The 11,897-nt window shown below is 41.3% G+C and overlaps 1 long non-coding RNA gene across 7 annotated transcripts in view; it reads left to right on the plus strand.

Moving 5' to 3' along the window:
- Positions 1–2,093: 2,093 nt before the first annotated feature.
- Positions 2,094–11,897, plus strand: part of LOC125107410 (uncharacterized) — a 137,987-nt gene continuing 128,183 nt past the window's right edge. For all 7 annotated transcript variants that reach the window (XR_007129545.1, XR_007129543.1, XR_007129541.1 and 4 more), the window contains exons 1-2: positions 2,094–2,219; positions 3,272–3,376. This is a non-coding gene — a long non-coding RNA (uncharacterized LOC125107410). The remainder of the gene's footprint in view (positions 2,220–3,271; positions 3,377–11,897) is intronic.

Genomic DNA, 11,897 nt, shown 5'->3' on the forward strand with positions numbered 1-11,897 from the left:
GGATTATATGCATTTTTTGGTATATAGTATATATACAAAACAGTTAAAAATAGAGGGTACAAGGAGAAAAGAAATACATTTGTTCTAACTTTCTATATTGTAGCTATTGAAATGAGGGTCTCTTCTAAGTCTTATTTTCTTCATATTATACCTCCTGGTATTTGGTTATTCTTTACATGATTTGCAAACCATTTACCTTTCCCAGTGCCCAGGATTGGTTTGTAACATAGCAGGCCCAATTAATATCTTTCATTTTTCATCGAAGCAACAAGCTAGTGAAATGAGAAAAAGTAAAAATTTCCTAATAATTAAAAACACTGCAAATCAAAACAATGTATCATTTTTACCTAGCAAATTGATAAAATTTTTTAAAAAAGGATCAGCCTTTGCAAGAGTACAAGAAATCATATATTGTTAATGGGAATATGGGAATGTACAAATATAAGTGGTGACTAAGGGCCCATGTGTGGCTTAGTCATTAAGTGTCTGCCTTCATGATACGTCATGATCCCAGTGTTCTGGGATTGAGCCCTACATCAGACTTCCTGCTCTGCAGAAAGCCTGCTTCTCCCTCTCTGCCTGCTTGTGTTCCCTTTCTCGCCTCTCTCTCTCTCTCTCTGTCAAATAAATAAACAAAATCTTAGAAAAAAAAAAGTGGTGGCTAATTTGGCAATAAGTTTGGAAAGTCCTAAAAAATGTATTCTTCGATGTCATAAGTCTACCTATAAGAATTTATGATCATACACCCATCATAAATATGTGCAAAATTTTCTACTTAGCATGGTACTTTACATATTTACATAAAAGGCATATACATGACAATGATGGTCTGCTTAAATAAGCTATTGTAGGGGCGCCTGGCTGGCTCAGTCAGTAGAGCACATAACTCTTGATCTCAGGGATGTGAGTTCAAGACCCACACGATGTAGAAATTACTTAAAAATAAAATCTTTCAAAAAATAAATAAGTAAAGAGTGATAAATCTATACACTTAATGGAATAATATGGCACAAAATCGATGATAAAATGTTCTTGATAGAGTAGTATAAATCAGGTTTAAAAAGTATGCAAATTTATGTGTAGGCAAAGGACAGAAAGGATACACACAGTTCCTGGCCCGTAATGGATGCTAAATAAATAAATGAGTACTTGGGGAGCCTTGGTGGCTCAGTTGGTTGTGTCCAGCTCTTGATTTCAGCTCAGGTCATGCTCTCAGGGTTGTGATATCAAGCCCTGTGTTGGGCTCCATGCTGGTTGCAGAACCTGCTTAAGGCTCTCTCTCTGTGCCCACTCCTCCCACCCCCCCAATTGATGCTCTCTCTCTCTCAAAGAAAAAAAAAAAGAGTAATAAAGGGATTAAGGAATATATGGCATACATCAAAATGTTAACACTGGTTTCCTCTGTATCCTAAGATTAGGGTTGTTAACAATTTCCTCTTTTTTTTCGTGTCAGTATTTCCCCAAAGACTATGTTATGTTCATGTATTCCTGTTGAAATAAAAAAAGATCCAAATTATTAGAATTAAAACTGAAGACTACTATGTGTATACGCATCTTGTTTTGCATCGTGTCTAGTAGAACATTGCCATGTATGAGCTTACTGATTGCTTTGAAGCTAAGGTTGGCATTAAGATCTGCTCTTCCCCACTCCTCTTAAATACCTGTTTATTCAGTATCCTTCAGGTTTGAACCCTTTTAAAAGAAATGATTATGTGTTCATACCCAGACGCTGAATGTGCCCACTTTAAGGTTACTGTTTGGCCAAAGTTTAACTAGCTGGCCCCACGTGTGCTTGGCTTTTATGAAGCTGCCAACCAGCATGAGCGGAGGGAGGGTTGGGAGGGGGTCACGGGCTCAGAGAACCCCCTCTGTGTTTCACCCTGAGGCTGAAAATGGCCCCTGGGACCAAGAGTTCTTGCGCAGGACCCTGATAGTCTAGGGGGTCTCATTTAGCAATTGGGGGCTGCCTAATATTGGTCAGAAAATTTTGTTTAAGGGTCTAAACTCTCCTAAACTCCCTAACCTGAATGTCCTTAAAACGACCTTGGGTAGATCTTTCCGGGGCTGATTTCTATTAATGTGGCTATTGTTTTTTTCAGATACGTTCATGGCAAGACTTGAAGAAATGTTAGATTCTTGTGAATCATGTTATTAGAAACATTACTGTGCTGTTGGACACACAGATGCAGGAAATTTGGCAAATCATTCTGGATCTCAAGGTCAGTCCTCTTCCCACAATGTCTTGTGCACACCCTTGGGTGCTGCCTTCCTTCTGGCATTTTTGTGGGTTTGAGGCAGGATCAAGTATTTCCACACCACCCACAGGTTTCACGCTCATTAGTTCCATTATAATTTGAGTCTTCCAGCAATTTACTTAGGAAGAGAAGAAGGAAAAGACAGGGTCTCTGTGATATTCAAGATTATGGGTTGTCTTGAGTGATAGGAATTTAAGAACCTGAAAGGGCATTATTGTTGTGTGGTTTGCTGAATTATGCCCAAGGTTGGAGAACTATGAAAAGCTTCCATCTTGAAAGGGTTGCACTTGTACTAAAAATATCTCAAAAAACTTGACTTTCCTTTGATGCTTTTAGAATATCTTCTCTGGGTCTTAGGAAGGAATCCCTGACCTGAAAGCCAAACTCACGTAAACTTTTGGAGTCAGATGATAATTTGAAATTGGTGCCTAACAACCTCCTTCGGGAAGAGCTATGAATTTTGTCATTTGCATAGGCATGAAATTATTTGGGGCATTAAGGAAAGAGAACTGCCATAGCCTGGAGTAAAATACAGACTGAAAAACACACTTGTCTTACCGGCAAGACTAAAACCATGAGCTCCCAAATGGCACCAACACAGGAGGCTGAGTCCATGATAATAACTCGCTCTAGGGAGCATCAGGAAGAGACACTTGGGAGTCCTGCACGGTCTTGGGGATCCGTGATAACGATTTCCAGGATGAATACTGCATTGACACGAAGAGGGGAGAACTTTCCAGGGGGTTTTGTTTAAAGAATGTAACATTTACCAGATTATCTGAAAGTAGTAAAAGGTGTTCAACTACAGTCATTATGGAATCCTCTCATCTCTCTGTGCTCTATGGGGAATGTAGTTAAAGTCAGTTCATTAGACCGCCGCACAGGGCATGCCGGAGAAGTGCTGGTGAGGAAGCAATGGATATGAGGAGCTGGGAGCATGGAAATCCAGAGGTAATTGACTTGAGCGCCAAAAGGAGCCAGCTCAGAAATTTACAAATGCTTATCTCAACTCACAGGGGTGCCTTCCAGCAAGCCAGCAGCAGAGATCAGAAGGGCGCACTTTCCTTTTTAATCTGGGACCGTGTTTTGCTTCTAGTGGCTGTTGATGGCCCATCTGAAAGGTAGGAGTCCAGGTTTTGCCTGTAGGCAAATATTTGCAGCCACATCTGGCTTTGCTTTGCCATATTGTTAACCCCCCCTTCCCCCTGCTACATTTGTTTTCTTTTTATTAAATTTCCCGTCTGGATCCTTGCGTCTGCATTTCTAATGTCAACAACTGCTTTTATCACAGATAATAATTTCCTTTTACAAAACGGCTGTATCATCCTACATGCATTTCAAATTACATTTTATGAACAAACACTGAAATAGGGTATTTGGCAGTGTGCACAATTGGGTATATTTATAGTAATCTAAATTTAAGTTGCGAGAGCCAAGAACTAAGTTGGTTGCAGTTTTCTTAATAATCTATTCCTTGAGAGCGTTGTGACTTCTCACCAGAACTTAATTAAGTTCACATTGGGATGTTTATGAAGTAAATCATGCGGTATGCCCAAACATGCTATAAAAACAATTATCAAAACACCAGAAATTCTTTAACACTCTAAAGTTTTCATAAGCAAGATCATTAAATGTTTCAAAATCAGTTGTTAATAGGCTGGAATAAGATTACAAATACGTGGCTGAGAAATAAAAAGAAAACCTGATCTTTGCAGTCTTCATGGCATAGGACTAAGTGGGCTCCCTACATATATCTGTTTTTTGCCTGATTCCATGTCCTGTCCGGGTTCAGAGGCAGGGATATTGGGAAGGGCCCCACATTCAAGGTCTAGGCTCTGCCATTGACTTGTTATGGGTTATTCAAATCTGTCTGACCCTTGTTGACCACTTGAATAAATACAGAGGACAGTTGGGAAGCCCTATGCCTAAATGGTATGAAAATGAATGTCTCATTCCTATTACTAAAGGTATTGATGGTTTATTTACCATATGTTATGTTTAATCTAGTGACTAATGCTTCATGGCCCCGTGAGGCTGTCTGATTCCTTACTGAAAGCTGAACAAATGATACTTCCATTGAAAACTTAAGCCATGAGCTTCTGATGTTTCTAGTTTTGAGATGTGGCCTGACAGGATGATGATACCCATTCAGGAAAGTACACAGGCCATCATAATGTAGAAACAGATTTCATAGAATGGATTACATATTTTGTTATATTTTTGAAGATTTTATTTTTAAGTAATCTCTGCAACCAATGTGGAACTCGAACTCACGACCCTGAGATCAAGAGTCACATGCTCCCCCTGGCCGAGCCAGCCAGGAGCTCGCCGCCCCGTTTACATATTTTAATCTCAGATTTATATCATAATGTTTACAAGTGCAGATTTCGGTTTCCATTGCTTTCTTCATGCTGTGCAATTGATGGGAAAATAAATGTCTGGGTGTCAGACTCTGGACTGACCCAGCCTCAAGCATCAGTCCTATTTAAGAAGAAATATAGCTTAGAAGCATTGTCCTGTGCAAATTAAGAACTTAAATTTCGGTGGCTATCAGGTTAGTTCTCAAACCTGTTTGAGTGGGAATTAGTGTTTAATTTTTAAGCTTCAGAAATAAGAACTGGTTGTATCATCCAAAGATACATTTTTACTTGCCCAGCCTGCATCTTGGAGGTGCTCAGAACATAATGGCTGAAATCTTAATTTCTTTTGCAGATTGATCTGGGTAAATCTTTACTGGTACAGTCTGTTGTCTATTTACAAGAGAGTTGTTCCGCGTATACAGATGAACAATGCAGAAGTTAGGGGTACAGACACCTTGTGTGGTCGAAATATGAGTTTTGACTTCCCCCAAACTTAACTATTAATGGCCCCCTCTTGGCCAGAAGCCTTAACAATCGCGTAAATAATGGATTAACGCATTTTGTATGTTACATGCATTATACACTCTATTCTTACACTAAAGTAAGCTAGAGAAAAGAAAATGTTATTATGAAAATCATAAGGAAGTGGGACGCTTGAGCAGTGCAGTCGGTTAAGCCTCAGACTTTTGGTTTCGGCTCAGGTTGTGATCTCAGGGTCATGAGATTGAGTCCTGCATCAGGCTCTGTATTTAGCAGGGAGTTAGCTTGGGACTCTCTCTCTCCCTCTCCCTCAGTGCTTTCTCTCTCTCTCAAACAAATACATCTTAAAAAAAGAGAACATTATCAAGAAGAGAAAAACATTTACAGTACTGTATTTATATTAAAAAAAATGTGTAAGTGAACCCACACAGTTCAAACCTATGTTGTTCAATGCTCAACCGTACTTTATTCTCTTGGAGGAATGAAGACTTAGAACAGTGGTAGGATTTGGGTGGACGTTTGCTCACGCTGAGACCAATCTCTAAAGGGTGAATATCTGTGTTCTAGTCTCTGGCATATGACAGCAAATTCTTCTTTCTGTTTAGACTTTATCATATTGTATAAAATAACTTCAGCAGTCTTTCCTGACTGGTCACTCATTCCACCCAGATTTCCAAGTTGAGTGTGGTAAGGAGATACAAAATAAAGACATAGCCCTTGCCTTCTAGTTATTTACCCCCTAGTGGGAAAAGGCAGAGTGAGCATATGTAAAATACATAAAACGCCACGAGCCCACCGAACTATATATGTTAGGTACTGGCTTGGAAAATCGAAGTCAGTCAAGTGGATGATGATAGGAATTTGGCAGGAGGAAAGCACATAGCTTGTGGATATCGTATTTAAGCAATAGTAGTTAAAACAAAAATACTACAAGGATGATACTGAACAAGACCTAGAAGTTCAGGTCTTGGCCCTGGAATAAATGAATCGTTTAACCAAATATTCATCCTGATGATTGATATTACTGATTGAACTTGATTTAACATTGTTATCAGAAGCTCCAAGTTCAGTAGGAGCTGAGACTCGGGTATACAGGGGAGCGTGCACATCGCTGGTGCTAGAAAGATGAACGAGGGGCAAAGCGCTCTTGCGCCAAAGTGTAGCAGAAGAAGCAGACACTTAAACAGGATGCCAGTCCCAGGTTAGGACCGTAAGGAGGAAGTGATGCGCTCTGCCTGGTGGAGAATACGGGTATTAATGACACTGTACAAAACCAGGCAGGAAATCCTATGAATGTGGGGGAGCCGCCATGTGTTGATTCTATCAGATTATTTTCCAACAATAGAAATGGTTTTTTAAAAAAAGATTTTATTTATTTATTTGACAGACACACAGAGAGAGATCACAAGCAGGCAGAGACAGGGGAGCAGGCTTCCCGCCGAGCAGAGAGCCCCATGCGGGGCTCGATATCAGGACCCTGTGATCATGACTCCAGCCGAAGGCAGAGGCTTTAACCCACTGAGCCACCCAGGCACCCCTTGTATGGAATTTCTTAAAGGGGGAAAAAAACCCCTTCCTTTGAGAGACAAGGTTGAGGTGGCCCTCTTCTCCAAAATAAGCACATTTAAAAAAAAGATTTTATTTATTTATTTGACAGAGATCACAAGTAGGCAGAAAGGCAGGCAGAGAGATAGAGAGGGGGAAGCAGGCTCCCTGCTGAGCAGAGAGCCCAATGCAGGGCTTGATCCCAGGACCCGGAGATTATGACCCCAGCCCAAGGCAGAGGCTTTAAGCCACTGAGCCACCCAGGCGCCCCAATAGAAATGATTCTTAACATCAGGAGGAAGATGGGACATTTCCAGCTGAGAGAACGCCCATCATCTGACAGATATTTAGGAGGAACCTACAGAAACGTCGTGGGTAATCCCATTCTCTTCTATGTTAGATGAGACTCTGATCCTGTGAACGAGCCTTAAGAAAGTTTGGGGAGAAATCTGTATTTTTGAATTAAATGTGGCACAGCATTTGAGTTTCTTGTAGTGTGTCCTCAAGTTGAGTCTAGTGCTATGATTAAGAATATAAAGGTGGGGCGCCTGGGTGGCTCAGTGGGTTGAGCCGCTGCCTTCGGCTCAGGTCATGATCTCGGAGTCCTGGGATCGAGTCCCGCATCGGGCTCTCTGCTCAGCAGGGAGCCTGCTTCCTCCTGTTTCTCTGCCTGCCTCTCTGCCTGCTTGTGATCTGTCAAATAAATAAATAAAATCTAAAAAAAAAAAAAAAGAATATAAAGGTGGTTTCTTGAGTTAGAAGATCTGAAGCACGTCTCGGGTGGGAGGAAGGCGCGGTCTCTAGTGGCGCCGGGACCCGCAGACCCACACGTGCTCCTTGCGAAGCATCCGAGCATAGTGTGATCGTGTCACGTGATATCCCGCGAGTCCTTCGGTCAGTCAAACGACAAGCGGATTTACTAATTTAGAAGACATGAGATCAACTACCGGCGCGTTCTCTTCGCTTCCGTGGTTCTTGCAGGGACCCACGGGGAGCATTTTCTAGGATGGGCTGAGCGCGAGGGACGGGGAGCTTTACGCTCTAGAGGCTGTGTTAGGGCCCAGGGTTTAAGACCATTCTGGGGCCGGGACAAGGGACTCACGTCTCCTGTGAGCTGACTTAAGAGCTCTTAGTAGTGTCTGCTGAGAGGTGAAGACCCTCTTGCTGACGGAGGGACAATAAAAACCCAAAAGGCCCATTTGGAATTTGCGGTTGTTTCTGAGCTTGCCTGCTGGGCCGGGACAGTGGGTTAAATTTGCTCCCTGTATTAATGAGAAAAATGCCAAGAGAGGCCGAGAAGCACAGGAAAGAAGTGGCAGGGGGATCAAGCAGTTTCTTCTGATTATCTCATCAGATTCGTTTAATTACAGAGGCAGAAAAGGAGCCTCTGCCCCCCCCCCCCTCCCCAACCCCCCAACCCGGCACCGAAAGTACTTGGCACATGTGTAACTTCGTGATAAAGGCTGAACCTAACCTTGAACAGAACTTCGCAGAGAAACGTGGAAAGACAGACTAACTTCTTGGTGGCACGTGGGATCTTTGCAAGCCACGTCCATTAAACCTGGGCCTCCCGGTGGGAGTCTGCAGGGCCCATGCCTGCAAGCATTTTCACTGGCCAGTGAAGGGATGAGGAGCTGCTGGTCTCCTGCAGCCTAGTTTTTTGACTGTATCTGGGCTTAGATGCATTTGAACTGCCCCTTGGGTTTGCGGAATGCTGTACACTCATGGCCTGACTGTGTACAATTCCTTTTCCAGTCCTCTCGATGGGGAGTTTTGACTTGAAGTTGAAGGAAGCCCAGTGACGAGAGCTCACAGTTATTGTTAAAGAGTCAGGAGTTGGTCTTTCTTTGCCTGTTTAATCAAAATTCAATGAAGCCTCTCTGAGCCCTATCTCTGGGCTGTTCTTGGCCGCTTTAGGGAGCCCCGTCTTGCAAGACAGACATACAAACCCTGTCGAAAGTTGACCTTTGGAAATGTGTTTCCTTCCCTCAAATGTCAATATTAAAAAAAAAAAAATCCTTCATATCATGCATGATGCATGCATGTAGGATTTTTTCCTAATGATTCATGGATTTGAGAAATAACATCTTCTGATAGATTTTTGATACATCTTTTTTTTACTGATTCATGAAGAGATTATTTTAATTCCATAAATTGAGCATAAAGTGATATGTGTTCATCCAAAAAATTAGAAAGAATCAATGCCTCTAGCATCCTCTGTTGGGCCCTGGGACAGAGTTCTTTGAGCGAAAATGGAGGCAACTCTCTGGCTTTATCGTCTTTGTGGGTTTGTTTTTTTTTTTTTTTTTTTTTTTTTTTTGCTTTAATGATTAAATAGTTTTTCATCGCTTGGAAGCTTCGAGTTGGTTGACTTTGGGTAGGTGAGTATTTATCTTTTGTTCCTTCTGAGGAGCACAGCCTACCACCTTGGCGTGCTGTTGAGTGGATGAAGAGTCATTAGTGTAGAACATTAACCCTGTGACCTGCTTGTTTATATACCTACTGTAACTATGTTTTGCTTGAATTTCTGAGGTTAGTCAAAGCAAACAGATGTACCATCTGAGATGGCTGTGTGTAAACTAAAACATGTTTTGTCAAAATTGCTGACAATACATTCCTTCAGACAAAAGCCTTAAAGAAAACCGGGCTCTGGATACTGATGAATGGGATCTCTTGAAAGCTTAGGAGGAATGACAGGACCTTTGGGTGACGTCCGTATACCACTTATCCTGTAACGTTCAGATGGGGTCCTTCCCCTGTCTCAAGTGCACTGCGGGGTCATTTGCTACAAGGAGGTGCTATTGGATGAAATTGCAGATATTCTAAATAAATACCAAATATTCTCAAATAAACATTAATTCCATTAGCCCATCCAGTATTGCCCATGACATCATGAAGTAGAACTATTTGTTTTCAAAGGAAGTATATATGCTAAATTTTCTATATGGATGTAAATCTAATTATTGGCAAAGGTACATGAAGTGTTTAGCCAACCATTTTGGGGAGATAATAGACAAAACTTTAAACATCACACTGACATTGTTTTCCCATAAAAATGCCACAGCTTTAGGTGTGGTGATGTAATACCTGTATTTCCAGAATGGATTGTTCATATTTTAGGAAAGGGCGGAATTTGATTTGCACTAAAAGAAAGTCAACCACCAACTATTCTAGAAATCATATAGAATGTTGCTAATAGTGGGTTTCAGTATTTTTTTTGTTTTGTTTTAATAAGTACTGCCCCTCCATATCAAAACTGTTAATGACAACAGTCTGAGCCGTATTGTTGAAGCCAAAATCATTCTTTGTAAGTCTGATTCTCTGTTAGTAAAAACAAGGTCACGTTCTTGGAGGTGGACAGCAGTGGATGCTCTCCACTCTTGGAGGAACAACTGGACCTCAGAAGGTCCCTTTTTTCTTGGGGATTTTTCTCTAATTGCTCCAGCATTTCCACGTCAAGGAGTATGTGGGATTTCCTTACAGAGATTCATATTAAAATGAACCATCAGGCAAATTGTTATCATTTAATCCTGCCTCTGCTTTACTCCCCAGAACTCCAGGAGAATCACCTAGAATTTTCTGCTTTGTCCCGATCCTTATGTGCATTTGTTTCTCTAGGATGCTACAGGATTTTAAAAATTTTTTTATTATTTATTTATTTATTTATTTATTTTGTGCCTGAAGTTAGTATATAAAGTTGGTATATACTGCTTCTAGGAGGGAAATGGCCTTTTCTTTATTTTTAATTTTGTAGCCAGAGTGGTGATTTAGCCCCTTAATGGATATATCTTTCTGTCCTTGGTTTTCCTATTACATTTGCTTGTACCTCAGTTTTAGCAATTTTCTACTTTGTGTTTATAGTTATCTGTTAATTTGCCTTCTCCCTCTACTATATCCTCACATCTTCACGGTGACGTAATTGCTTATTTGCCTCCATAGTATGACCGCAATGCTTTGCACGTAGTAGATACTCAACAAATTTTGTTGAACCAAAGAATGCATGAAAAATGACCATCTGTTATTATTAGGCTTTCTTTCTTATTAGGAAATTTAAAAGAGGGTCACTGTATCTCCATGCCTTGTCATATCTAACAAAGGTTCACTTACATCAGTCCATTCATAGAAAGAGACTTCTCTTCCTCTGGGCTTGGAGTATGGCACCAAATGTCCCTTCTCTGTTGTGGTTATGTCATCTTTCATTCTGGACATCATTCACATTGGACTGACCACTAAAAAAGTCTTCTCTCCTCGGTTTCTGCCTTTAAGTTCTAGGTGGCATGGCAGAAGGGTCCCAGGAGTTGGGAAAGGTTGGGAGAATGTTTCAAAATGCAAGATGTGCAGAGCCTTCTGGTCATTGGAAAGTGGGGTGGGAGTTGGGGTGACTTGGGTGGGGAGGAAAGGCATGAATACAAACGTAAAGCACTTAGCTTGCATGGGCAAAGTAGTGAGCTCTCCATAAGTGTTAGCTTTTATTAGTTCTGTTGCAAATCAATGAATTATTGAGGAAGAGGGTATATCAGAAAAGGATCAATGGTGATACGTCTAACTTCCGATCTATACTTTAGCTTTACATCCAATCAGTGTTATCAAAACCTGTACTGGCTCAAAGGGTTAGATAAAACTGTTTAGTGATCTAAATGGCTTCCTAAAGGAATGGAGAGTACAGAATTTGGGCAATATTGGACTTTTCAGTAACGCTTATCTGCCTACTTGCAAAACCAATATTGGAACATTTAAAAAGACTTACACAGTTCCCACCTGGGTAAGGGAAAAGGATTTTATTTTTTCATTTCCCCCTTGAGTGGATGTAGTCTATTTTTAAAAAACTTACAACTTGGGACGCTTGGGGTAGCTCAGTGGGTTAAGCCTCTGCCTTTGGCTCTGGTCATGGTCTTGGGGTCCTGGGATCGAGCCCCGCGTCGGATTCTCTGCTCAGCGGGGAGCCTGCTTCCCCACCCCCTCTGCCTCTCTGCCTACTTGTGATCTCTCTCTGTGTCAAATAAATAGGTAAAATCTTAAAATCAACAACAACAACAACTTACAACTTTACAAGGTATTTGGAGGAGTATGTGGGTGGGGGCAATTCTGTCCTCAGTCTCTTCTGGCGTGCTCTGTTTGTAAAGCAAACTATATCTGACTGTAGTTAATATTAGAAGAAATAGGACATCTCTCCAGAAATCTTTTCATATCCCAGACTCAGAGCTCCTGGGCCCAGAATCCCATCTGGCATGTTTTACTACTTGGGTAAACCCTTAAC

Source organism: Lutra lutra, chromosome 8, assembly GCF_902655055.1.
Source record: "Lutra lutra chromosome 8, mLutLut1.2, whole genome shotgun sequence".
Taxonomy (NCBI): domain Eukaryota; kingdom Metazoa; phylum Chordata; class Mammalia; order Carnivora; family Mustelidae; genus Lutra; species Lutra lutra.